Source organism: Anser anser (assembly GCF_964211835.1).
Source record: "Anser anser genome assembly, chromosome: 1".
In the NCBI taxonomy this organism is placed as follows: domain Eukaryota; kingdom Metazoa; phylum Chordata; class Aves; order Anseriformes; family Anatidae; genus Anser; species Anser anser.
The window spans coordinates 150124896-150152857 of NC_139720.1; the positions used below are offsets into that span (position 1 = coordinate 150124896).

Genomic DNA, 27962 nt, shown 5'->3' on the forward strand with positions numbered 1-27962 from the left:
CCTTGTGTACTGCAGCGTAAAAGTACTCCGAGAAAGTGGTGCGTGACAGTGCCTGCACTTCTGTAATATATTTACCTTTTTTTAGACGCCGTGTGAGATGGGGTTAATGGGACCAGTTGGCAAAGAGCCCTTCTGAAGGCCTTTGAGAATCGCTGTGCCACTGACTGCTGTGGTGGGATTTCCCTTTCTTTGCAGCCAGTAAAGGGGGGCAGGTATGCAGCTCATGCTTATGGCTCTGCACCACAGACACTTCCCAAGGAGCAGCTGCCTAAGGGCTTCTGCTGAGAAACTCAGAAGGCTCTTTTAATTTTGACTTATTAATGTTTATGCTCCATTAATATTAGCTCCGCATCTGGGAAGCATCCTACTGTGAGTTCAGCATCTTCTTTTCTGCCACAAGCAGCGTGCATTTTGTGAACTACTTCTCCATGTGCCTGCATATAGCTTTCCATTTTTATTTTATTTTTTTTTCTAGTTGCAATCATTTTGCATTCCCATTTCCACTTGACATTATAAAAAGCCTTCCTGATGAAAATGTTGAACTTACTTATTGTAAGTATATTGAAAATGGTCAGTCACAGAATTGGTGCTTTTCTTTAATCTTCTTCTGTAGTACATATTCATTATCTTTCTTCCTTCCTGTCAAACTGGGAGTAACAATTTCTATTCCATTACACAGACTTGAAATCCTAAAGTCCTCTGATGTGGATAATTTAAACTTATAATACATTTAAATATGAAATAATTATATGTTACAAATTGAATCTCAAAATTTCTATTGTATTCAATCTGTCCTGTGTTCTCCTAGACTTTCCAGGCTAGCATCAGCAAAAGTCTTCCACTGAAGTGTGTTATGATTTGAAATCTGTGTTCCTATGAATAGTCAATTCTACCTTTATTTTGTTTGCTTCCAACTTTAATTTATTCTAGATATGCATTACAGATTTCACTTTCAGTGATTATGAAGATAATGCAACTGCTTTCAATGGAATTAAATGGAAAGCTAAAGTTAAATTCACTGCTTGATTTTTTTTTATCCATTCTCTTTTGTAGCTTGTGAACTTCTTCTTTACAAAATACATCAAGAAATGCCAGGATGGGTGCACGTAACCACAGACTGCACTTCCTATGAGCAAACTTGTTATCCAAAACCTGTGCACATAATTATTTAAAAAAACATAAGGTAGCATTGCTCAGATCTGAGATGTTGCTCCTAATTTTGGAGTTAACATCTGTTTGTGGGCTGTTTGTGGTGCTCATGTCTCAGGCAGGAAGCTGTGGGTCTGTGCCTCCTGAAGCCTGCCACAGACTCTCTGTGGGCATTTGGAGTTGATTAATGCCCTTGTGCCTCTGTGCCCTCCTCTGCTGACTGGCATCTCGTTGTTGATACTAAATGAACCAAGAGAGCTGTCTTCAACCAGGTGGTTAATGTGGGAGGAGGATTTGCAGGAATAATACCTGGACTCCAATTAAAATTTACTTGAAAGCTTATTATAAACATGTTCAGGAGAGGCTACGTATGCTAATCTTTGAGAAAGCAGCTTATTTGGAGACAGCTAAAGACTGACTGGTGTTTCATCTCTCTCCAGTACTCAAGCAAGTGTTCATAAGTCGACTTACACTTGCATTTCAGAGGCTTTTTCAGCTTCCCTTCACAGAGCCACAGGACAAGAAGGAGGAGACGTTTGAATATAGTGTCTTTAAGAATAATGGTGCAGAAATAAATGTACTCAGAAAAATTATGGAGGAGGTCTGTATAAATGTTGGGTGAGCACTTTCTTTCATGGGGAGAGGGAAATCTGTGAAAGTGCTTTTAGAGAGAAGTGAGATGGACAATTTTCCTTTGGCTTTTTCTGCATGGGTTATACTATGTAATTTAGATCTGTATTTGATGCAATTCTGTGATATTTGGAATGCTGTCCTCTTACAAACATTATATGTGAAAACATGGTTTTCATATAAAAAAGTGTGCAGGACTGACTGAACAGGGTAAAATCAAACCAGATCAATGTGAAAAGTTAGGATAAATAATACCAACTAATAATAAACATAAAATGTTGTAAAGCCATATATAGGGAAAGGATTAAAAGAAATGAAGATAGTATGTGTGGGGGAATGGGAGTGGGTAGGTAATGGGAAAAAAATGAAACTCAAAAAGGAGGAAACTACTGACCTAAACCTCTACAGCCTGAAGAGCTACTCAAGTGAGGAACTCATCTTTGGTCAACAGATTTTATTTCCAGATGGAGAAAAAAATCATAGAATCACAAAATGGTTTGGGTTGGAAGGGACTTTAAAGATCACCCAGTTCCAACTCCCATGCCAAGGTCAGGGACACCTCCCACCAGACCAGGTTGCCCAAAGCCCCATCCAGCCTGGCCTTGAACACCTCCAGGGATGGGGCATCCACAGCTTCTCTGGGCAACCTGTGCCAGTGCCTCACCACCCACTGAGTGAACAATTTGTTAAGAATATCTAGTCTAAGTCCACCCTCTTTCAGTTTAAAACCATTCCCTTTGTCCCTATTACTACGCTCCCTCTCCAGCTTTTCTGTAGACTCCTTTAGGCACTGGAAGGCCGCTGTAAGGTCTCCCTGAAGCCTCCTCTTCTCCAGGCTGAACAAGCCCAAATCCCTCAGCCCGTCTTTGTAGGAGAGGTGCTCCAGCCCCTGATCATGTTTGTGGCCCTCCTCTGGACTTGTTATAATAGGTCCATGTCCTTGTGCTGGGGGCCCCACAGCTAAACGCAGTACACCATGTGGGGTCTCATGAGAGCAGAGGAGAGGGGGAGCATTGCCTCCCTCAACCTGCTGGCCACACTGCTTTTAATGGAGCCCTGAATAGGGTTGGCTTTCTGGGCTGCAAGTGCACATTGCCGGCTGATGTTGAGCTTCTCATCAGCCAATACAGCCAGGTCCTTCTCCTCAGGGCTACTCTCGTTCTATTCTCCATCCAGCCTGTTGTACTGGGTTTATGTGGCGAGGTTTTGGTAGTGGTAGGGCTGCAAAGCCCAGCAGCTTCCCCATGTCAGATCAGAGACAGCTCCAGCGAGCTCCAAAAGGGACCTGCCTCTGGCCAGAGCTGAGCCAGTGAGTGATGCTGGCTGGGCCTCTGGAACAGCAGATTTAAGAAAGGGGAAATAAAAATAAGACATGCTGCACAACAGCAGCTGGGAGAGAGGAGTGAGAAGCAGCCCTGCAGCCCCCAAGGTCAGTACAGCAGGAGGGCAGGAGGTGCTCCAGGCAGGCAGCAGCAGTTCCCCTGCGGCCTGTGGAGAGGCCCCTGGTGGAGCAGGCTGTCCCCCTGCACCCATGGGTCCCACACGGAGCAGATCTCCACGCTGCAGCCCGTGGAGGAGCCCCCGGTGGAGCAGGTGGATGTGGCCTGGAGGAGGCTGCGGCCCATGGAGAGCCCCCGCAGGAGCAGGCCCCGGGCCGGAGCTGCAGCCCGTGGAGAGGAGCCCACGCAGGAGCAGGGGTCTGGGGGGAGCTGCCGCCCATGGGGGACCCGTGCTGGAGCAGTTTGCTCCTGGGGGATGGACCCCGTGGTACGGAGCCGTGTGGGAGCAGTGCTGGAAGAGCTGCTGCCTGTGGGCAGCCCCCGCAGGCTCAGTTCAGAAGGACGGCATCCCGTGGGAGGGACCCCACGTGGAGCAGGGGCAGAGAGGGACCGTGAAGGAGTGGTGGGGACGATATGCTATAGACTGACTGCAGCCCCCATTCCCTGTTCCCCTGTGCTGCTCAGGGGGAGGAGGTGGATGGGGAGAAGGTGTTTTTGGTTTCTTTCCTTTGTTTCCCACTTCTCTAGCTTGCTAGTAATAGGCAATATATTTTTCTAATTTCCCTATGCTGAGTCTGTTTTGCCAGTCACGATAATTGTTGAGTGATCTCCCTGTCCTCATCTCAACTCCTGAGCCCTTTCCATTATATTTTCTCCTGTTTTAACCTGAGGAGAGGGAGTGAGAGAGCAGGTGTGGTGGAGTTTAACTGTGTAGCTTGAGATACAAAGCATCTGACATACAGTTTAGGGTATTCCAGGAACAGCAGACAGTGAACTGCATGGTCATGTCTTCATCATCAGATTACAGCATTATAAACTGCCCTGCCCCAGCTTGCCCCTCATATTTCTTTCCCTCCTGCTCTATGTCCTTTTTCTTTGTGAAACACATGCATATATGTGTGCATGTTCTTCAGTGTCCTTTTCTGTGAATTGTGTTTTGTTGTATGAAAATCACTTCTCTGCATTTCCCCATTTACTTTTGTTTGCTTACTTTCAACCTAGCAGGTTCATGCTGGTGCAGAGATGTATGTCATATTGCTTCTGCTGGCACAAGACACCTTTTACTCAGAATCAGTATGAGGCTTTGCTGAAAGAAAGAATGTGCTGAGGAGTGGGTATTGTTTTTCATAAAATTTTATTTGCCAAAAAGTGTTGCTTCATCTGAGCTGCTCAGACTTTCCAATCCAGGTCAAATTCGGTTAATAGTTTTGGCCAAAACAGGCAAAAACACATTAAATTTTATGATGCTTTATCCAAATGACCCTGTAATCAAATATCAGTGTTTCCTGTTGGGTTTGTAGACAAGTGCAGGTGCTGGCCATGCAGGGAGGTTGCTGTGGTCCTTTTATCCTTTCCAGTGTGATAACCCAACGACTAGGGAGTTTTCCGGTCAGCAGGGACACAGGACTCAAAGATTCCACAACCTGATGCAAGTGAGTCTGTAAAGCAGGGATAGAAATGCCATGGTATCTTGCCTTGGCTGTGGAGGTAGATGTAGGACATTAGAATGCCTCTTATTTGATTTAAATACTAGTGCAAATATATGTGGGCACTTTGTGATAAATTATATGTGTTTTAAAGTGCCGTTGTGACTTTGCTTGTGCTCCAGCAGTTTAGGCTTTAGCCTTTTAAAAACAGTTTTTAAAAAAATGTCACGCTAGTTGAGACAACAATAACATTGCTACTAATAATGATACATTCAGGGGCTTTCATATTTGACTTCCTACCTTTTAGCATATATTTTTCATGATTTTTTCCTGAATGAGGAAGGCTAAAAGGTATGACTTTGTGGAAGGTTTGAAAGGTAGAATTATCACTCAGATTGCAAAAATGAAAACCCTTGCCAAAGCTGTCAGCATGATGTCTCTGTATCTCTGTTTCTGTGTACATTTCAGAGGAATCAGTCATTTTTTAATTTTCTGCTTAGGCTAACTCCATTGATTCAAGTCAAAGATAAAGACCAGGCTCTTCCTTCAAGGAAAAATAAAAGCAAGTAAGTCCCAGTGATGGGTCTAAACTATCCATATCTATTTCAACCCTGTGAGAGTGTCTCTAATTTTTGAAAAGGTGGAATATGTTGGCAGACCAAAGCTGTTCCTGCAATACCTAATCATCATATCTCTAAATGTGTTCTGTCTCTTGCATGCAGTCTGTAGGTTGCTGCTGTCATTATTTGGAGGAAGAGGAAAAAAAAATAATGCTGAGGAGTTGTTGATGACTTAGAGCAACTGTTTTTCAGCCTACACGAAGGTGTTTGCCAGGTTGATAATGCTTCTGATGGCCTTCATCCTGTTTATGTACAGCAGGTGAGTGCTTTTACTCTATAAAGGCAATTTAATTCTATTAGCTTTGACAAAATTGAATTAATGCCTTCCATAACTTGATTTTGAGTTTAGGGAGCTTTCACAGATAATGAACTTCTTACATTTTTTTCTTTCTTTCTTTCTCTCTCTCTCTCTTTTTTTTTTTTTTTCTTTTTCTTTTTCCCCAGGAACACCTGTGCTGCTTGTTCATTGAATATAAAATAAATTGAATACAAAATAAAATGATACTAGATACCCACATTTAAGCAACTGAACCAAGCCTTATCTCTCCATTGATTGTAATGGTAGCTTAGGCACCTAGCTCATGGCAGCATCTACGTTTAGGTGTTTGAATCTCAAACTGAATACCCTCTAACTTTCTTTTCGTAGTGCCTATCTCTTACCAGTTCCCTGTTAACTTAGCAGCAAGGCAAGCCACAGCATTGCTATGCATGCAATTTATAATAGGCTAAACTTGTTCATGCTTACATAAGCTATGAGTTAGGCTATAAAGTTATGTAGAGCAAAGGCAGTCCAATACATGTTTGCAAGACCACAAGAGGTGGGCACAGAATTCCCAGCTCTTGATGCCTGACTTCCATGGTAGAAGGTGTAGCTGATGTCCTACCATTTCCTACCATGCAGATGTGGAGGCTATTTCTTTGTCAGTCTCTGACCTTTAGTTGTAGCTGGTGGAGGGTCAGGCGCAATCACCCTTCAGACCTGGTCTTGCCTGAAGACAGCCATCCTAGCCTACTTTGTTCTACTCATATGCTAAAGTATTAGAAGTAAAGGCTGGTGAGGAGGCTTTTTCTCCTCTAACAGTGCTTTTATTTATCTGTTTATTTAATTTTTTTTGGAGAAAGCCAAAAATAGCGCAGGAAGAATCAACAGAAGAAACGAATAACCCGTGATGATGTAATCCTGTGTCTCCCTATAGCATAAACCTATACTTCAGCATTTTGAATCTCCTGACTATCACATGACTGCTGTCTGCAGGGCTCCTAAAATATTCCTAACACTAGTATGATCTATTAAAAATATTCTGATTTTCCTTCTTCAGTTCATATATTATTCAGTTCCTTATTCATATTCATCTTTATTAACCTCCTTTCGCACTCCCAGATGCAGAGTTTTTTTCAGTTATTATTGTTTATGAAAATACAGAGTGGGAGGGATAGTTATTTCAGCAAAGATTTTGGAGTATTCTTGAAAGGGGGAAAAGTTGTGAACTTGGTTATAATGTCTTCTGTTAGTATTAAAACTGCTTGGGGGTGTGGGCTGTAGGGCTGTGAAAAGACCAGGTGTTCTGCTGTTTGGTTGCGACTCAGTGGTGACTGAAGTTATTCTTTCTGTGATGCAATTTAGATCAAATACTGACAACAATATTGGATTTATCTACACTGTAATTTTGCTGCACCGTACTGCTCTTGTGGTCTTTGTCTTCTGTAGGCAATACTTACCTCTTTTTTTACCCTGTGCCCTAGGCTTTTACTATTGTTAGAAGCCTCCCTCTGCTCCACAGGTTGCCAACAAACTGTTTCTAATCATTTAATTAACATAACCAATTCAAACTCCCATGTCTTCTGCTCATTCTGTTCCCAACCTCAAGTGTGCTACTTTGTCAGACCTGAAGAAGGGTTTGCATGTGTAAAAGTTCTTCTGTTTCTTTTTGAAATACATTAGATGGTGTTTTTTTAAAAAATACCGTTTTTCCTCACAAATCTTACCTGGATGAAATGCCAAAAACACGGAGGAAAAAGGAGGATAACTCATGTTTGATAATATCTCTAATGCCTTCAGGTCAGACACGATTTCTGTATGGTGTCTCTTTTCTGGGAGAACATCTGCTCTGTTTAAATAGTCTCTTTTTGTCTACCAAGTTGATGATTTTGTGGTACTGGATACATCCCAGGCTTATTAAGGAGAAAAGTATCACAGAGAGCTTAGTTGCACTTCAGTCCCCTTTCCTGTTCCTCTTGAGTTCACTTTTTGAAGGCTAGGCCAGAAAATAATATTTTGAAGAGGGATTTTGTGGTTCTTGCACACTCTGATGTACTGGAGTATGGTGGGTTTTTTTGGTGCCTTCTCCTACTCTGCTTCCTGCGTCGGCATCCTTTCTTCTTGTCTCTTGAAGGTTCCTCCTGCCTCCTTGTTTTTCTGATTTCACTTTTCATGTGAGATGCCTCTTCATGCCTTATGATCGCTTGTGTGTAAATCTGCTGATTTCCTGTTTCTGTAAAGCTGTAATTAACCTTACTCTGTATCCCTAATGTTCCTGTTCTTCCTTTACTACCTTTGTAGTCTAGTCCAGGATGCTATTCTGATCTGTATATATATATTTGTGCAGTCATTAATGGAAAAAAGACTCACCTCATAAGTGAGGTTCAGAAATCCCAAAGTGGTCCAGAGGGATTTAACCTCCCCTCCCCCAGGGCATCATATATTTCTTTGCATTTGGAAGTTGGGCTATGAATGACCTGAAATGATAGTTCAGGAGGGTAACTTTAAGTTTTGCTTCCTAAAATCCTTACCACATTTCAAAGAATACAAAAAATCCATTTCATGACTTTTGATTTGCTTAAAAAAGCTGGAATTCATCTATCCTGTCATCTTCCACCTAAGTATTAACCTGTCACCAGAGAATTTATAGAATGAGAGAATCATAGAATAGTTTGGGTTGGAAGGGACCTTAGAGATCACCCAGTTCCACCCCCCTGCCATGGGCAGGGACACCTCCCACCAGCCCAGGTTGCCCAAAGCCCCGTCCAGCCTGGCCTTGAGCACCTCCAGGGATGGGGCAGCCACAGCTTCTCTGGGAAGCCTGTGTCAGGGCCTCAGCACCTGCATAGTGAAGAATTTCTTCCCAATATCTAGTCTAAGTCCACCCTCTTTCAGTTTAAAGCCATTCCCCTTGTCCTGTCACTACACTCTCTGACAGAGTCCCTCCCCAGCTTTCCTGTAGGCCCCTTTAGGCACTGGAAGGCCGCTGTCAGGTCTCCCCGGAGCCTTCTCTTCTCCAGGCTGAACAACCCCAACTCCCTCAGCCTGTCTTCATAGGAGGGGTGCTCCAGTCCTTTGATCATCTTCATGGAATGAGGAAGGTAGCTGTAGTTTTAAAACACCAATTTTGTATTTGAAAGTCGCATTATATGTCCTGTGATGGGTGCTTTGAGATTCCTGCCCTTAACTACTATGTGATGGTGATCACCAGCCTAGGTAGGCTGAAACATTTGCAGCATTAGTTTGTAAGTCTAGTTTCAGAAAATGTTTAAAACTGTTGCAATTAGTTGAACTTTATTATTATTATTATTATTAATTTTATTCTATGGTATGCTCTGGGAAAGGTAAGAGACAGTGAGTAGGGAAGGCAGAGGTTCCTATTTGCCATTCCCGTGCTTGCTGGGCTGTTTTTCTGAATGACTCAGTAAAGTAGAGATGATGAAGTAGTTTCTAAGAAAAAAAATAACCTATTGTACACTAATGTATTTTTCATGGAAAATCCCTTCTGAGTCATCATAAATGTTCTGTAATATTTACTAGAGGACCTATTTTCCACCCATAAATAGGTTCTTTTATACTTCAAAAGCCAGCATCTTTCCGGCTTGGAATTAAACTCAAAGTGTTTCTTTATCAGACCATTTGTTGTCGCAGTAGCTGGTTGATTACAGATGTACATCAATTTTTTTTGTCTGGTCTTTTTAGAGGCCAATCACTATGGTAACCACATTACAGAAAATTGCTTGGTCTCCTTAAAATACCCTTCAGAAAAAGGTCATTCATTATTAACATTTTCTGACTAAGCTCAAAATGTTAACAACATCAAGAATATTGTCACCGTTTCTGTACTTGCCTGGTTTCTTTCTTCACAGCATACCTTTCATTTAACTATCAAAACAGGACAAAATATTGACTCTCCAAAACAATTGTAAAGTGGCAAACTTTTGAATGTTTTGAAATACAGGGATTCACTCATGTTCCTGAGATTTGACTGTGAGAGTACACAGCTTGGTCTCCTTGATTCCGTTTCTCTGATTCTGAGGAAAATCCAGGCTGAAGTTACTCAGTCCACCTCTGCACACTAGTGCACCATTGGAAGGAAGGGACAGACAGCAGTCTGGTGCTGAATTATGAAATAGCTGTTCTAGTTAGCCGTTTAAAAGCCTGGAAATGGCTGGTTAAAGGTTTCTGCTCTCAGGGTAAAATGCAAGGGATGTTAGATGGGAAAAATCGGGTCTGATTATAATAATAGGGTCCTAGTCTGTGAAGAGAGAATACACAAAGTTGTTCTCTTTCTGGCTTGTGCCACTTGTGCTCTGCTTGATTGGACATGTTGTTCCTTTGCCATTTTACATTATCTATGTTGCCAGCAGAGGATTCTCACATTTGTATAGTTTTCTTGTTTTGCAGACAGCTATTTCCATCCAGCTTTTATCCAAACACAGTAAACAATTAAAAAAAAATCCCTTTTCTTGGAGTTCCATCATTTAGGAATTGACAAACAAGTAAAAAAGGCTGCCAAAAGAAAGCACTAGTTGGAGGAAGTTAATTCACATTGATGTGTGCATGCCACTGATAGCAAGTTATGCCTATGACATTCTGACATTGCCTCTCAAAAAAGAGAAAGAGTGGAGTGGAGTGAAAGACTAAGAGGATGTTCATTTAATTGGAAAGCCTACTGAGATCTGAGGCAGCTGAGGCAAAGGATGCACCCTTTTTCTGCACAATGGCATTGGTTGAAGGTTGTATATAAGGTGGCCTTATTAAAGTGACAAGGCAATTTAATTCTTTTGTGCACAATGATTCTACTTCATTGATTTACAATGGGAAGGATATAATTTTGCTAGTGTTGGCAAAAAGCTCAAATGTCAGGCTTTTCAAATTGCCATACTTGCCTTGTTCAGGATGAATAATGAATAAGTCACCTTTTGTCTACAGTTAAATATTCTTGAATAAATACAAAGAACATAAAAGACATAAATGATTGCCTGATTTATATTTAAAATAAAGATCAACATTGTGATAAATGGTTGAAAATGCTTCGTGTGAAGTAATATGACTATGCTGATAATTACATTATCAATTAAGGGGCAGCCCAGGTGTGGAGTGTTACAGAAGGGATGGCAGAGAGAAACCCCTAGTGTGGAATGTGCCACAATTCACTGCCTGGGAAGTGTGTGTATGGATTGAAGAGACCCTTAGCTATGTAGGGGATCTCATGCTTAAAATTCAACCATTTAATATACCAAAGCATCCATTCTCTCATGAAGCTGTTGCTTTGTCACAAGTAGGATGCATTGGTCTCATCTCTGGAAAATGATCTTGCTCCATTCATTCCTGATAGTTTGGGTGGGCAGAGAAGCCTGCTCATCATTTCTCAGGATCTGCCTTTATTCAGAGAGGAACAGATCTTAAAGACCAATGTTCATAACTGGCAATATTGTCAAGGCCTGAGTAAAAGAACTGCAACAATTTGGAAGTAGACAAGACACAGAAATTTACTGAATACTCCTCAACATCTGATTCTGAGGCCATAAGCAACAGGTCTTGTCTCCACGTGCACAAGCACAACGCATCCAGTTTGGCTAAAATAATTGCATTAAAACTGTGCCTACTTGTGATCTGTTGTTCTTCCTCTTAGAGAAAGCTTTGCTTGTCTTTATTAAATGTACTGATGTCTTAGGTTGATAAGAAAGATGATGGATTAGCTGCTTAGATACTTCTGTTAGATGAAGAGTGTGCTTTGAACTTGAAGTAGGGCAGCAGACAGCCTCAGAAGTAGCTGGCTGACATGAGGGAGTGTTATAGTGAAGATCTTGGGATGTCCTGTGTGGAAATACAACACAGAGTATGATAGAGTATGTACTACCTATGCCTGAGTCCTGTGACAGCTTCCGTTGACTAACACTAGTAGTAGACTGTAGCTCTCTAAATGAACAGTCAAGGTGGGGGGGTTGCAGGAGGGTTTTTCATGCATTGCTGGCAGCAAAGATAAGGTGAGATTCCTCTCCTCGGTTTTGGGCAGGGGCATCGTGTGCTCTTCTGTTTACTCTCTTCTGTGGCATCTTTAATCTCTCCTTGTACCACTCTTTTCTCCTTCCCTGCCCAGGCTCTCCTCATCTCATCTTCTCATTCTCCCACACATTTCTGTTTTCAGTAGGTCCAAACAATCTTATTTTGGTTCCTCGTCCCAGGTCCATAATCTCCAGAACTAGCTTTGTTTTCCATGGGTATATGCACTCCCTATTTTTTTCCAATCTTATTTCTCACTCCACGGGGTGTGTTTCAAATTGAGAAGGAGTTATTTCACCCTCCTTCCTTTCCATTTCTTTCAAAAGCTCAACAAAAAAACCCAGCAGCTTAAAGAAGAGCGCTCCTGCCTTATCTGTTAGCAGTGTGCTGCTTGCTTAGCTCCGCACAGGATGATGGTAATGGCCAGTAATGTTGCTCAGGAGCAGAAACTAGCTTTTTCCAGTCCTTCCTGTATCATTAGGCCAAACGTTGAGAGAGATTAGTTTTTCCCTTGTTGCTAAGAGTTCTTGTGGGTGTCTCCCTATCCTCTCTAAAACAGGTTTGCCACTAATTGACTGTTTCCTGGGAAATGTGTGTGTTGGCAGCTGGCATGTAAAAGCTTCAGGTACATCTAGCGTTGCCTGCTTTTTCTGTAGAAGAATTTCTGGCTGATGATTCATGTAATACCTATTTCTGATGTGGCTTTTAATTCTTGGAACTGAGTAGTTTTAGTTATATTAAACGTTATGCTAAATGACTCTTTTGCAGATGGTCATCATTACAAAATAAAATTTTATTTCTTATTGATGTTATCTGAAAATCCATGTACATTAATAGTGACTTATCATTCTGGTGCTGCAAATTTTCTTCTGTTATTTGTTTTTGTTCACATACCATTGAACAAGGTGATGTTTCAATGTTATATTATAAAAGAAAAAGCACATGAGAAGATGAACATTGCACTCTACTTCTAGAGATTCTGAATAGTTTCAAGCTTCATATAGCTTAAAAACTTCCATTAGGCAAAAATGCATTGTGTGTCCTTCTACTTACCCATGTTGTATGGAATATCGTAGCTAGACTGCACTTTTTCTTTCAGGTTACTTCTATGGATCTAATTTAGTGGCTGTAAAAATTGCCATACTTCTGGGTCTGTGGAAAGACACAGAACTTATGACTTCTTTGAGTCCCGTGACAATAGCATAGTCACTGTAGGTTTGCTTGCAAAATAAGACTGTTGTATTGAATGAGTGTGGTGAGCTACAAGGAGAAATAAAGGTAGATAGGAGAATACAGTTTGTAGTACTATTCCTTTTAGACCCTGTGCAGAGTCCTTGCTGAGCCCCATTTTCAGACTTCTACCGAATTTCTTATGTTAGTAACAAAACTTATGATGAAGCAAGATATTTCTTTGATGCTTATATCCAAACAATATTCAATTATATAGGACAGTTGGTTTGCTCAGAGCATATCCAAGCAACTTGTTGAGTAAAAGCTACCTAAACCTGTTTTTGAAGGATCTGTCTACCAGAAATTCTTTGCCTTCTCATTCTCATTCATTGTTCCTTTATTCCTTCCCTTAGGAAAGTGTTTAGTTTTTTTTCCCCCTTTTTATTTTTATTTTATTTTTATTTTTATTTTAATTTTAATTTTAATTTTAATTTTTATTTTTATTTTTATTTTTATTTTTATTTTTATTTTTATTTTTATTTTTATTTTTATTTTTATTTTTATTTTTATTTTTATTTTATTTTTATTTTTTTTATGATCCGCATCTTTATCAATCAGTACTCCATCTGTGGCAGTGGCTATGCCATCCGTTCTCCTGGTAAGATTGCACGGGACAGATTCTGCTCAGATCTCACCTGATCATTTTTTGTTTCATGGTCCATTCAAGACTTTGGGTTCTTCCTGAACAAAGAACAGAGTTTATGATCAGTCTTCCTCAATGATATTTTTAGGGGGTCTAGCTTCACAATATGACCATGAAATACAGGAGTGAGGTGTGCTATTATTAAAAATATCAGATTCTTTATACAAAACTTGCAAGAGGCTGAAAATAAGTGTCCTTGTTTACACATCTGCTAGCTATGATTAATACCCTCCCTCTCCCCCTGGAATCTGGTTTTCATTATTTTTCCGTTTGATGGGCCACTTACTATCATGAAAAGTAAGTATAATATATTTTCAGGGGCATAACTGGGATTGTAATCAGCAGAATACGCCTAGTTTGAATACTGCCCATCTGCATGGGGAGGGCAGAGTACTGAGACGTGCGACTGCCATTCCTGTGTGGACCAAATGGACACTGAATTTTCATTTTCACCCAAAAGAAGACTTACAGAGAGCAAGGATTTCCAAATCAATGTCCATTAAGCAAAATAAATCAGTACACAATGGTCATTTCTAGTGCAAGAACTAGCTGACAGAAAAGAAGCATAACGGAAATTCTTTGTTAACTTCAGGTATTTGTCCTGTAGTCAGAAAATATTGAGAGAATGGAATATTTAAAATATTCACATAGTTCACAATACATTTCAAGACTTCCTTGCTAGTTTCACTTTTCCAGTAATATGCAGAGAAGAATTAAGGGCCCAAACCTGTGCAAACGAGTTTCCCCATTGTATCAGTTTCTGATACATCCTTACTTCTCACAGCTCCAATCTCCTAAATCTCCTGCCAAGAGAAATGTCATACAAGCTTTTTTTTTTTCTTTCTTTTTTTTTTCTTTTTTTTTAAATACAAGCATTTGTTATGGTGGTATATTTTTTAAAACTTAAGACTAAGGAAACTGGAAATACAAAGATGAATACTACCTTTTACTAACTCATGTAATTCCAGCATCTCTTTTTGTTTTGACATTAAAATAAGTCTCCTGAGAAGAAACTGAATGTTATACTATTCAGATGCCATTTTTTAGGAAGGATTTATAAAGCATTGTTCAGGTAACAGGCTCTCCAAACCCCCTTTGTGTGAGCACTATGTGAGAAAGCACTGGAGTAGCAACTATCAAGTAGAGCAATTTTTCTTCATCCTTCTTAAAAAAAAATAACTGTGCAAACTCCAGGACTTATGTGAACTACTTTTAACAGGTTATTCAATTACTCTGATCTGTCAGCATAGTTTAGGTATAATTTGAAGTCTGGGATGAGATCAGTGATTGCAGTTCAGAAACTGCTTTGTATGTGTAAGGGGATTTCGTTAAACCTGAAAACCTCAGGTTAAAAATAAAAATTGTTGAATTATATATATATATATGTTCTATACAGAAGTAGGCTGTTTTCTTTGTGTTTTAAGGACAAGTCAAACTTAATCAGTGTGTGATGAGTTCTACACAAAGATACTTCTCAGCAATTGGTCTAGGCCTCTTCCTTACTTGGTGTGTGATGAAGCATTGTATACTTGTGCTCCAGATCTTTTATTTCCTTATACTAAGCTATCCCTAGGATATATTTTAAAGTCAGCAAGGTAACTCTCTCTTTTCTTTCCCTGTGGTTGTTTTCCCATAAACCTCTTTTTTATTTTTTTTTTTATATTTTTACTATTATTTTTTAGAGCAGGAGAGATCTAAAATGTGCAAGTATTTCAGAATAAGCATGTCCTTACGAAGAAACCCCTGAAACACCATTGCAGAATATGGTTTCAGTCAGTGTGAGATGATACTGTTTGTGCTTATAAAAAATGAACCAGCACAGAATAGCTGGGAGTTATTTCCAAATCTTGTCCCCTCATTGTCTTGCATGCTTCAGTTTTGGGCATCGTGGGGAGATGGACAGAAATACAGGTAGAGGAAGAAAAGGAGCAATGGGTCTTTGCAGTGACTTTCAGCACCTGGTTTGCTACTGAGCTCATGGCAAAGGAGGAGTAGATGGAAAACTTGCCAAGCTCTTTAGCCTGCTGGTTGTAAGAAAGAGAATGACTGTGGCTGTTGGCTGCTTTTTGTTTTAAACACCAGATGACCTGCACGTGTACTCTGGAAAAGGGGCTTAGCTTACATCCCTAACATCCCTTTGTGAACTGCCAGCACCAGCAGCCTGTTATGGTGCTCTGAGACACCTGGAAGAACAGAGCTCAAGTTCTGGATTCACCTTTTAAATGAGCTAGAGAATTTTGCATGTGGAGAAAAGTCATTTTAGAGTGCTGTTTGACGGTTGCCCTTGGCTTACATGATACTGTACACTAATCTGCCTGTTGACTCACTGACATACAAGACCAACACTTGTTTTAATTTTATTTGCCTTTGGGAACTGCCGGCAAGAATTAAACAGCAAAGACCTTCCTTGCTAGTCTCTCAAAGACCATTGGGAGTAAATATACCATATGCATGAAGGGAAACAAAGAACAATTTCTCCTCCTTTGCCTGAGAGTCATTCTTAAACTCTGTCCCAGGTGTAATTTTCCATGCTTTTCTTTTTAAACCTTGAAATACAGATTAAAAAAATGACAGTTCTTCCCTTTGATTCTTCAAGGACTAGTGTGAAATCTTATTACTGACTATAAATTAATTGCAGCTTTTCCTCCCAGTTTGGACTGTTAAGACAAACTGTAATTCTGTTTTCTGAGACTGGTTGCTAGAGTAGGCAGACCATCAATAGATGAGACTAAAAGATGATCACTTAGCAATAAATTCTCTCCCCTTTTTCACTGCTTTCCTTGGCTTCTTCCTTTTGTTGGATTTAAATGTTTGTGATTTTCACCTCTTTATCCATCACAGCACTCCATTGACTGAATAATACACTTTTATTTAGCTGCCCTCTTTCTGTGAAATAAATGCCAGTAATAATCAGTCAATCATTCAATCCATATGAATGTGGAATTTAGATGTGGCTGTTTGAATCAGGTTTATAATATACCATTTCTTGGTACAGCATGTTCTTTGATAGTATTCTTTTAAATGACTGTTTCCAACTGCACTTGAAAGCACCTATGAAAGAAATTGTTTGTGACGCTATACTTAGTTTAAATCTCCTTCTCTTTTCTCCAGCATTTTTGTCTGTATTTCATTTCTATGCAAATTATATCTTTGCGAGTTAGTAAAATTTTACAAACCAGTTGAAATTCAGCTATGGAATGAATTAGTGGAGAAAATTTGGAAAATATGCTCATGAAAGGAAAACTGAGGAAAACATTTAAATCTAATTGTGTATTATTCAAAGAGAATTTCAGAGCAACTCTTAGGCAAATATTACATAAATGTATACCTATATTAAATGATTAATTTACCACAGGTAATATACTTGAAGGCTCAGGGACTATTTTCCCATTAGCCCGTGCACGTAGTACTTCTCAGCTGAAACAGAGCCTAGGTATACAAATGCACTAACTCCCTCATGGGGAATTGCAGAGGAGGAATTGTGACTGTAATGCTTGTAAACAGCTAGGCAGCAATAGCAGTAACTACCAGCGCCCCAGTACTTTGTTTCCATTAGAGCGAGAGAGACCGAGTTTAACATCTTGGGGAGAGGACCCTCAATGACCAAGAATAATTTCTCATCCTCCCGAGTATAAAGTGTCCGCTCCCCCTAAATTCATTAACAGCAGCTGGCAGATCTACTGTGAGTACTCTGAATAACTACCAGATTCTCAGCAATTGATCTCCAAAATGGGAGGCTTGATAGCTGCGCGTTTGTCAGTCAAGAGTAATTTCTGTGATTTGTGCCTCCACGAGATACCTGCTTCCTCTCACGAGACAAAGGCAGGCTTTGTGAAGGTTCAACCCTCATTTCTTCATTTCCTAGGAAGCCTGTGGGACCAAATGCAGATGTTGAGAGACTAAGGGGCCTTCAGTACTTTCCAAGCCTCCGTGAGAGAGAGGAGCTGAAGTCCAGTCCAAAGGTTGTGCTGGCATCCAGGAGATACTGTAGCAAATCTCAATGCGATTTATTTTATTTTATTTTTATCTATCTATCTATCTATCTATCTATTTATTTATTTTAAAGTTAATTCCACTTGGGCTTCCTATTCATAAATACTAAGCTGCATGTTTGGAGGGTCTGGCTAGGGCAGAGGACGATTGGTGTCAGTTGTCTTCCCCTCCCCATGTCTCCTGAGTTATTCAGCACATGGTCACCAAGTTCAGGTTCTAACTGTGCCTTTTGTATCTCTTAGAAGCTAACGGTGATTGTGGTCTCTTGGTACAGCCTGTCCCACTTGTGTGAGTCAGGATTTAATCCCTTTTATCTCCTTTATCTGTGTGCCTGAACACTCCATTCCTGTCCATCATCGTTCTGTAACTATCTCCTAATGCAGACTGTTCTTTAAGTTCATGTGCTTTCTCCACCAGGATGTCCTGGGATACTGGGTTCTCAGTGCTGGGAACTTGCTGGGAACTCTAACCTAGGTGCTACCAACATCTGCCATGCTTACAGCCCTACTTCTGAGTTTCCTTCTGGTGTTTCCATGCCTAGACATGCCCATCCACTCTCCATTCAGTTCAATCTTAGCATTTCTACTACAGTCTCTCTCTTTTTTTTTTTTTTTTTCCCCATGGCTGGGTTTAATCACTTTGGGTTTCTGTGCCCAGCGGAACGTGTCCTTACTCCTCAAAGACCGGCAGTGATGGCTTTGCTTCTGTGGAGTAAAATGCACCCAAGCTACAAACAATATTTTCTAAACTACTCACGTAACTAGGGGAGGGATCCAGTATGGCACGTAGGGACACATAAACTGAAGTGCAGGGAGATTTAAGGCATTGAAGTCTGATATTGCAACCCAGGCTGCCTTTTTCTAGCTGCCCGCTCAGCCTGGAGGTATATCTGGTTGGTGCATCCCAGCTTGAATCTCGAGTTCCTCGTGAAGTTCCCTACCTTTAAAAGATGGGCGATTAGCTGGTGTCTAATATCGCTGAAGGTTTATCAGCTGCTGTATGTGCCCTTGAAGGACCTGCTCTTCAAGGAGCCGTGCTGTACCAGGCATACTGGGAGAACCCAGCTCCGTGTGAAAACCCACAGCAAGAGATTCATGAGGGGCCGGTTGCTGCGTGGCAGCACGCAGCTCAGCCTGAGTTCTCCAAAGGGAACTAAGAGACCAGCAAGGCATCCTGGCTCACCCTTCAGGGGCCGGGTACCCCTACGCCAGGCACTCTCATGAAGCAGTAATGACACATGCAATGCCCTCGCTTTAAAAAACATAAATAAATAAATAAAATCCACACCTGTGTCTCTGCTCTGCAGGAAAGCCTGCCTATTTATGAATTATTCTCGACTGTAGGAATGCTTATATTGAGTAAAAATGACACAAAGCTTACACATTCCTCTTATTTCAGCAGACACAATAGTGCTTGCCAGCTATTGTTCTAACGTGGTATTATATATGTATATTTTTTTAAATGGATGACAAAGGAAGTTTAATCTTTAATTTGAATTTCCATCAAGGCTATCTTACATAAGCTAGTTATAAGGATTCTGAAATGCAGAATAGAGGGCTGAATTGGTGTGTGTGTGCACATCATTTTTCCTATAATAATTCCTGGCATTATGGATAGGAAAAAAATGTTCCTTTTACTGTACCGAATACATACATTTGTACATACAGAATACTAGTCAGGTGGTAAATCCTACACGTAGTGGCTTGTAAGTGTCACATCGTGCATGGTTCTGATGAAATTGTATAGAATGTTGTGATAATTTTCAGTGTCCTCAGACACCTAAGGGGGCTCACTGATTGGCTGTAATTCAACAAAATTATGCTCATTACAGAAGAGTAAAAACTTAATTTTTCGGACTCAGTGGTACTCAGAATTTAAAGGAAGTTTTGTGAGTTGAGTTGGAGAAAGTAATAAAAATTTATTTTCTATTTTAAGAGTGTGCTTAAAAATCTAATTTTAGTATTGGAAATACTTTTTTTTCAGGTTTAGGTAGTGCGTTTGGGTTTAATGATGTAATAAATATAGCAGGGAAGGGGAAAATGCTGCTCTTTTAACTTGCTTTTCTTGAAGGACAGAGACCTATCCTGGACTTTGCAATGGAAACCTCTACTGAAATGTTCTTCCAAGGGGACCAAACTTCTTCAAGGGTGAGGGAAACCTTGAAACTGTACCTCTTATTGTTGGCGAGAGCTATCAATATAAGGTTTTTATCTAGAAGAAGGTCATTTATTCCTCTTGCACAGAGTTTGAATAACTCCACTTTGAAGAACTTGGTGTTTCAAAATCAGAATATCACTAGCTGGCGGTCTTACTCTGGTAACGTGCTTGGTGCCAGTGACTGTATATTCAACTGTAGCCAAGACTGAAGCATCTGTTCCAAGTCTGTCTTATACTTTCCATCTTTCATGTTCTTCTGTTACCTTTCTGCATAGAAAACCCTCTGTTTGATCTAGACCTCCCATACTTGTGGGTTGTACACTGCAATACAATTTCTATTTCACAGCTCATCTCTCCTGGCTGATGCTGTGCATTCTTTGCCCAGCAGCACAGTAAAGCAAAAGCAGTTCTGGCTTGATGTTCCTCTGCAACCAGAGGCAAGGCATGGAACCAGGCCAGGAGCTGTTTTAGCCATCAGTGTTAGCATGAATGAATGGGTAGCCCTGAAAGGGTCATTCTGCAGGCCGCTGTGGACCAGAAAAGGGTTTGTGGTGGTCAACCAGTATGCACAGCTCTAGCATGGTGGGTTACGCTAGGTGTTTTGAAGAGTTCGGATTTTCATATTTGGGCAAAAACATTCTTTGTTTCCCACCTAGCAATGTGCATGACAGTCTGTCTGCTGCTAATTTGTGAGACCTAGCCTGTATTGCCCTGCCCAGGCTTATGAAGCGAGGGTATATGGCAGAAAAAGATGTACATTGGGCATGTAACTTCAGTTTGGCTGAGAGAAATGAGGTAGGTAGAGCCATTTTGAAAGAACTGTGACACTTCCATTCACTGTTGATCAAGAATTTGTTGATTCTTGAACAAGATATTCAGGCAAGTCAGGAACAGTTTCATGGAGAGTAAACTGCTGCCTGTTAGGGCTTAGAAGCTAAAAGAAAAAACTTTGAGAGGAATATCCTCTCAAAGAGTGCTTAGTCCTTTTTTTTCCTGTCTTTGGAAGGGGAAATGTTGAAAGGGAGCAAAGTCACCTGCACCCTGTGCTGCACATTTCACATTATGAACTGAAGATTTTGCTTCTCCTTTCTAGCTATAAATCCCCCTCTCTCTGGAGCCATTCTGGGCCCTAACTTTGGAGGACAGTGCTGTCCTATTCGACACTTCATGTTTGCATGAGGGAAAAATCCAGAAGGAATCGACAATATGTACTGTTAGAGGAAAACATATCATGCTGTCTCGAAGAGCCCAAGAGAGACAAGCCTGCTGCCTCTGCATGCCCCCAGGTCCAACCAAGAGTGAGTCTGGAAATGTATTCCCAGCAGGAAACAGGGACACACACGGATACACCATGTATGTATATATACAGCTGGACCCACAGGTCAACCCAAACAGATACACAGAGCACTTGCACAAATGCAGGCAGAACCAACAGCCTCTTCCTGCTCCCCCCTCTGGCTGAGCAGGGTGGAGGTCCTCTAGTTAGACTATATCTGTGCGATGTACAAGGTGGAGCCCTCCAGCAGCTGAGCTGACACATTCAGTCTGCCCCGCAGCTAAACCCTGGGTCCCAGTCTCCCCAGCTGCTGGCACCTGGATGCCCCCAAGGCCCCAGTTGCCCTCCAGCTGCTGGCACAGAGTACCTCTCACATGTATGTGCACACTCACACACCTGACAAGGACTCCCCAGGACAGGTCTCACAGTAGCCAAACTCATGGTCTCACCTTTAGAGACAGACATAAATGGGGTCTTTCTCCTAGAGGCTCCCCAGACCCCCCGGTCTCTCTGGCAGCTGGTGGGACTCCCCTGGTCTCACCGATACCCAGCTCCCCCCATGGTCTCACCCCTCGACGTGCACATGCACATGCACAGTGCCCCAACAACTTCACCTGCTCATGGGCACCTTTGCTCCCACACTCACCCATGCAGCTGCACTTGCTGCAGCTGCTGCCACCATGGACACAGGGCTCCCTGTGACCCCAGGCCCCACGCTGCTTGCTGCATGCAGTCCCCCTGTCACACACACGCACATGGAATGGAGAAACCTCACCCAGGAGAGGGTTAGAAGGGAAGCTGATAAGAAGACAGGACTGCTCTGGTCAGATGAAGGACATGACCAGATAAACGTACAAACCAGCAACCTATTTACATGCATCTGTCCCTTTTTATCTTCTTATCCCTCTGTTTTACCACATTTGCTCCTCCCCAGATCACCTAGGTATTTCCCTTCTCTACCTTTGTTTTATTCCCAGGCATTCCGTGGTAAGTCCTGGGGAATCCCAAAATGTCCTTCCCTTACATCCCATAATGTGTCCCTCCTCTGGGCAGCAACTCCCCTTAGTCTGAAGACGACTGATCCGTGATCATGGATGCTGCTCATGAGGATTCATTGGGATGTGTTCTGTGCCTGGACACTGGGGCTGGTGGCTCTGCTGGGGTAGCTCTGGGAAGGGTCTGGACATGGTGTTTGTTCCCTGGAGTCCTTAATTTGGGTTCCCTGCCTGCTGTTGTCTCTCTGTTCCCCTTTGTGGGTGTGAAGACGAGCTTTCATCACATACCCTAATGTATACCATTTTTCTGTATAGCAGAGAATAAGTGAGAGGCCACTTTTTAAAAAAACAAACAAACCAAAAAAAACACCACGCATACACACAAAAAAAACACTTTCTGCGTTACAGCAAGGGAAGTTGCAACCTCAAGTCTATGTAGTTGTCTACCGTGTCTGTTCTGCATCAGCTGTCTTTGTGCTCTCTTCATGAGATTATTGCATAGGCTAGGTACTATAGGTCATGCTGTGTATGTGGGGTAGGACAAATCAAAGAGATTTTTCCTAGTAATATAATCACAGGGAGTGTTGACCCTGGAATATGTGAATATGCTGGAATCTCTGAATGGAAATGAAAACTTTAGCTCCAAGCACCTAACAGAATGCTGTTCATCCACACAGTTGCTCTTTTCCTGAGAACATATAAAAAGAGCAATAATTTGGTTAAATATTCCTAGGAAAATATTCAAACTTTGTTCTTCTTAGGACTGTCATGGTGTTCTTAGTGTTCCTGGCACGTGTACGCGTAGAATTTTTGTAGTGCCCACAGAATGGGACTAATGGGCAGGCCAAATTTGCTTGGGGAATCCTTTTCCGTGGTATCTTCATGGAGACAGCTTTGTAAAAATGAAAAATTCATTTATGTCTTCTCAAAGCTGTGTCTTGCTAATATCATACCATAATTCCACCAGAAAACTTGAGGCCTACAGCTGGCTGCATACAGGGTGACTAAGTGATTGTTTCAGGTGTGTTGGGGATGGGCATAATATGGACGACAAGAATGATGGCAGCATGGTTAGTTCAGACGAATTTGTTCCCAGAACAAGATCAAAACCAGTGCACATTCTGCCTATGGAGGCTTGATTAGAGTCTCTCTCTTCACAATAGTTGAAAGACGTTCAGAATAGAAGTAAGGGTACAATGAAGGAAACTCTAACAGTGTGGGAAATTAAGCATTGTTATAATTTATCAAAGGAAGCAATGTCCTTCACCGCACAAATTTCAGCTCAAGATAAATTCAGGCATGCATTCCAGTTCAAGAAAAGCTTTTGAGCTTGTAATAGCACACACAGGGAAAATCTGATACTATGCATAACGCACGAGGTTAGGTTAGATGATTATTTTTGCCCTTCAAGTCTGCGAGTTTTGTGTAATTCCTGGCTGCAAGAAAAAGGAGCCATGTTTATGTGTACTAAAGGTGTAGGGTATCCAAGGAGAGCAGATGTGCAATTGGGAAGATTGTGATGGGAAATGGGAAGACTGTTTTCTGTAATGGTTATTGGGTGGTAAAACAGCAGCTGGTCTTTTCTGTGCTAGGATATGTAGACATATTAAAAATGCACCTTTCTCCATTCACAAAGGTAAAAATATACAAGTTGCATGAAGAGGAAGCTAATGCCACATTGCAAATCAAGTGAATACAGAGAGAGAAAAAAATAGAAAATAAATATATAGACCAGAAAGTAATTTAGGATGGTAGAAAATGGTAGAAAGAAAAAAGTGATTGTGCTTGCAAAAGATGAAGTCACTCTGATGCAGTGTGGGACTTGTTTGTGCAGAGTTCTATTCACTGAGGAGAACTGGATCAAACTTCCTTCCTTCCTTCCTTCCTTCCTTCCTTCCTTCCTTCCTTCCTTCCTTCCTTCCTTCCTTCCTTCCTTCCTTCCTTCCTTCCTTCCTTCCTTCCTTCCTTCCTTCCTTCCTTCCCTCCTTCCCTCCTTCCCTCCTTCCCTCCTTCCCTCCTTCCCTCCTTCCCTCCTTCCTTCCCTCCTTCTTCGTTTCTTCCTTTCTTCATTGAAGATTCACATGCCTGGTGCATCACAGATGCCTACCCAAGTGCCTTTCTCCATGAGAAAAATTGTATCTTTCATCAAGGTAATGTATTTTTCTAAACTGTCAGAATCATTCCGATGAAATGCATGAAGAAATCAATAGTAGAATTGTATTAGAGAAAAACCACAGCTTTGCTCACAGTTAAAGGTTTCAAGTTCAATAACGTTGGACTTTAAAGAGGAGGAAAGAAATCTCCTTCTTTTTTACTGTAATGCACTTAATGCACCATACAGAGAAGAATAGAAGTGCTGTCCAATAGACCCTTTGTGTTTTTCCTCAACCTTTGCTATCGGCTTCCTTTTACATTTCTTTTTAATTCTCCTTCTTCATTTTCAAAAAAAGACCCCCCCCGCACACACTGCAAATGAAGCTAACTCCTTCCAGTAGCACTGCAGCAGATATAACTATATTCTGTCACAAACAATACCAGTGATGTTTAGAGAACTACCTTTATTTTGAAATATCAGTAGAAAAGGTATTCTTGGTTCTGTTCTTCCTGAGATAATGCATAGAAAGATGAAAGTGTGCTAATGCCATGGCTTTTTTTTTTTTTTCCGAAACGTACTTCTTCTCAGCATGTTAATACACAGTGAGAAGAACAGCCAGATAAGCAAGATGTAACTTCCTGCCTTGTATCACAAATAAGACTAGTTATTGAGAATTATTTTCTTCAGGGATCCTTTTCGTTCAGAAATGTAGGATTGGCCTGAAACAGCTGCAGTTTTTTGGACCTATTCCTAACTACATACGCCTAGCTACTTTCATATCTACAGATTAGGTATGTTGTCTTCAGTACTAGTCTCTTTTGCTGTCCCTAAATTATCTTCTTCATTTTAAATTTCCTTCAGGCAAAAATTTCTTATAGCCTTCCTTTGAACTGAACTTACTTTTTTCTTGCTGTCTTAGAATATTCCTCCCACCAACAGCTAGTCTTTCCTTATATTCTTTTGACGGTTTTTTTACTGCCAGCTAACTCTCAGAGAGAGCTTTGCTTTCTTATTTTAAACAGCATTTCTAATAAGTAGTATTTATTTTTCTAAATTGAATGCTTACTTTTCTGGTTACAGATAAAGGATTTCTGCCAAGGAGCTGCCAATTGCCTGTATCCTTACAGAGATTTAAACTGGGTTTTAGGTTCGTATGATCTGACCATCTCTATATTAACAAAATAGCACAGTGGGTTGTGTTCTCATCACTGTCCCATGCTAACTGAAAAGCTCGTTACCTTCTACCAGTAACAAACTGTGATGCAGTTTTCACCTGAAAATCGGAGTCTCTGGGACAACTTACAAAAACGTGAATGTGATTAGGGACATGTTATAGTGATTAATGAAATTCACCACCACCAGTCACACTGGCTGACACCGTAGCCTCGTCTTCTCCTGCTCCCATGTCTATTTGTGTCTGCTTTGAACTGTTTGTGTCCTGTTCCAGCGAGTGGTTTAAGTTTGATGGCTGCTTGATATAATGGGCTCCAAGTCTGCCAGTAGTTTTCACAACTCCTGAGGTAATGCAAACAGCAATGATGAGGTACTTCTATACTGCTTTTTTTTTTTTCTTCCTTTTTTTTTTTTTTTCCCAAAGATCCCACTGAATGTCCCTCCGCTCAGTGAAGGGAGGGCAACAAAACATACTCATGAACACTTATTCACATCCTTGCCTGCACGGTGATAGTTCTTATAACCAGACTGTACCAACTTTTTACTGGTTTTTCTCTCTCCTTCACGGACTTGGGTAGAGGAATGGCTTCTATTCACGATTCCCAAACTACTGAGCCACTTCTCTGGTGACTCAGGGAGCAGACCTGCTGGCTGGCTGCAGGGCTGCTGGAAGCTGTGCTATGGAAAGGATAAAAAATTTGAGAGGATGTTTGTTTTTTGGGTAAGCCTAATGCCTTTCTTAGGGGGCAGACAAACAACAACACCACCACCAAAACCAACAACAACCAAAAAAAAAAAAAAAAGCGAGCAATGAAAATGTCAATAGAGTAATTAATCGAAATTAAATTAATTTAATCCTAGCAGAAGTGGAGATAGTATAAAAAGAGTAAATGAAGTTGTAGTTTTAATTTCTGTAATTCCTTTCCTTCCCCTTTCACTTGTTGGAGACATCTGTGGTCTTTTGTATCTAACTCTCTTCTCTAAGACTTTTCTTACCTCTTGAGTGCTGAAGTGCAAGGTGACCTGTGATCTCAGAGAGCAGAAAGATGATGGACAGTTCTTTGACTTGAATTTGTAAGGAAATGATATAACAGCAGGCCCATCTTTAAAATGAAGGGGATTGCCTGGTGCTAGCTGCTTCAATTTATGTGTATTGGCTGAGCAGTGATTTTACTAGCCAACTTCAGATGGGTCAGGCACTTCAGCACTTTTGTTGTGAGGTAAGGGAGGCTTTCACATCCCAGGTTTGGGCCCAGAAATGCGTATTCCATCTTTCCCCTGTGTTAGGTCTCTCCACTTTCCTCACAGTCACTTAACAGACAGCAGGTGAAGGTGAAAGGAGCATCAGGACCTGCTGGGAAAGTCAAAGAACAGCCTTTACTTGAATGGGAGAATGGGATGAGAAAAAGTGTAAGCCTGCTGCTGAATTTAGACCTGAAAAGGTGAGAAACCCTAGAAGGGTCTGTGGCAAAAACTTGTGGAAAGATGAAATGAGAGGAGGAAAAAGCCTGGTGCAGGGTAGTGTCTGCTAGAAACCCTCTGATGGTATTGCTGTGAGATTTTATGTGCAGTTAAGGACATCCCCATCATATTTTGTAGGGGGTTTGGGAAGGGTGGCTTTACTGATCTCATGGAAAGTTTAGTGAGGAAGACCAGGTAGAAGCAAGTCCGTCCTTTTTAAGCAGTTGTTGTGTTTAAACGGCGACGTGGCAGCCTCTCTCGCTTGCCCTGTGCAAGCTCTCACAAAACGGGGCTGTTTCCTGGGGCTATTTCCCTGCTTATTGTTGACATAAAAAGGCACAAAGCTGTCTTATGGTTTAGTGACATGTCAGGCATTGCCAAATTTCTGAAGTATGAGCTTCACAACAGGTGGTAGTGGGCTCTTTGCCATTGCTTTGCATGGTACCTTGTGTAACCTGGCTTTTCATACCTGTGCTGAATGCTACCTGTCCTGAACGAAGAGAATAAACAAGTGGGAGAAGGGGCAGGGTGCTGCCCTTATCAGGAGGGTCCATCCCCCCTGACAGCTCAGCCTTTCATGGTATTAAAACCATATTAAAATACCATCTATTTGTAAGATTTCCCTAGTCTGACAGATCCTCTATGTTAAAAAAAAAAAAGAAAAAAAAAAGAAAAAAAAAAGAAAAAAAAGTAGAATTAGAGACAAAAGATATTTTCAGAAAGCATCTGCTGTAAACAAAAATGTGCACATGCACGTGACTTCATATAATAGATACACACAAACATACAGAGACAAATTATGGGAGCACTGCAAAACTGGCTAGATTTTGTCTGTGGATATATATGGAGACCACTTTCAGCCTGCATGTGTACACATACACAAATTTAACTATTTTATGCAATGATATGAGATCTCTTGATGTTCAGTATTTTTCTGATCTGTAGTAGCTTTTTCATACAGAAATGGTGCCAAGAATATAGGAATTTGTGTTACATTGTGTCCCTGGCTAGTGGTATTGTACAGATGCTCCCAGTGCCTTGAAGTTCCATCAAGCCTCATGAACAGAAGCTGGAATTGCTGTACCTGAGCAGATGTTTTTCACTAGTTACAGTATAATTCTCCAAATGCTACTTTTCAGCATGTAAGCAGTTGTAGCCTTCCCCTCTCTAGTCCAGAACACCTACATGAGCATACAACATTCTCAGTGTTTTTTGGGGTATTAAAGTGCTACAGGATCAGAACTTTTCAATTTGAAAACTATTTAAGCAACTTTTCATGGTCTATGCCATTCCTCTTTTTTTTTTTTTTTTTTAAACTTGGTCTGGACACAATTTTTTCCTCCGTT

At 41.1% G+C, this 27962-nt stretch overlaps 1 long non-coding RNA gene across 2 annotated transcripts; it reads left to right on the forward strand.

The window, feature by feature from the left end:
* The first annotated feature begins 1751 nt into the window (after positions 1-1751).
* Positions 1752-27960, forward strand: LOC310880145. Of its 2 annotated transcripts, XR_014571485.1 has the most exons (4): positions 1752-4711; positions 5206-5271; positions 5428-5584; positions 25063-27960. It is a non-coding gene; the product is annotated as an uncharacterized lncRNA (long non-coding RNA). The 2 variants fall into 2 exon arrangements; XR_014571484.1 differs by having other exon boundaries at positions 1752-5271.
* The last annotated feature ends 2 nt before the right edge of the window (positions 27961-27962 follow it).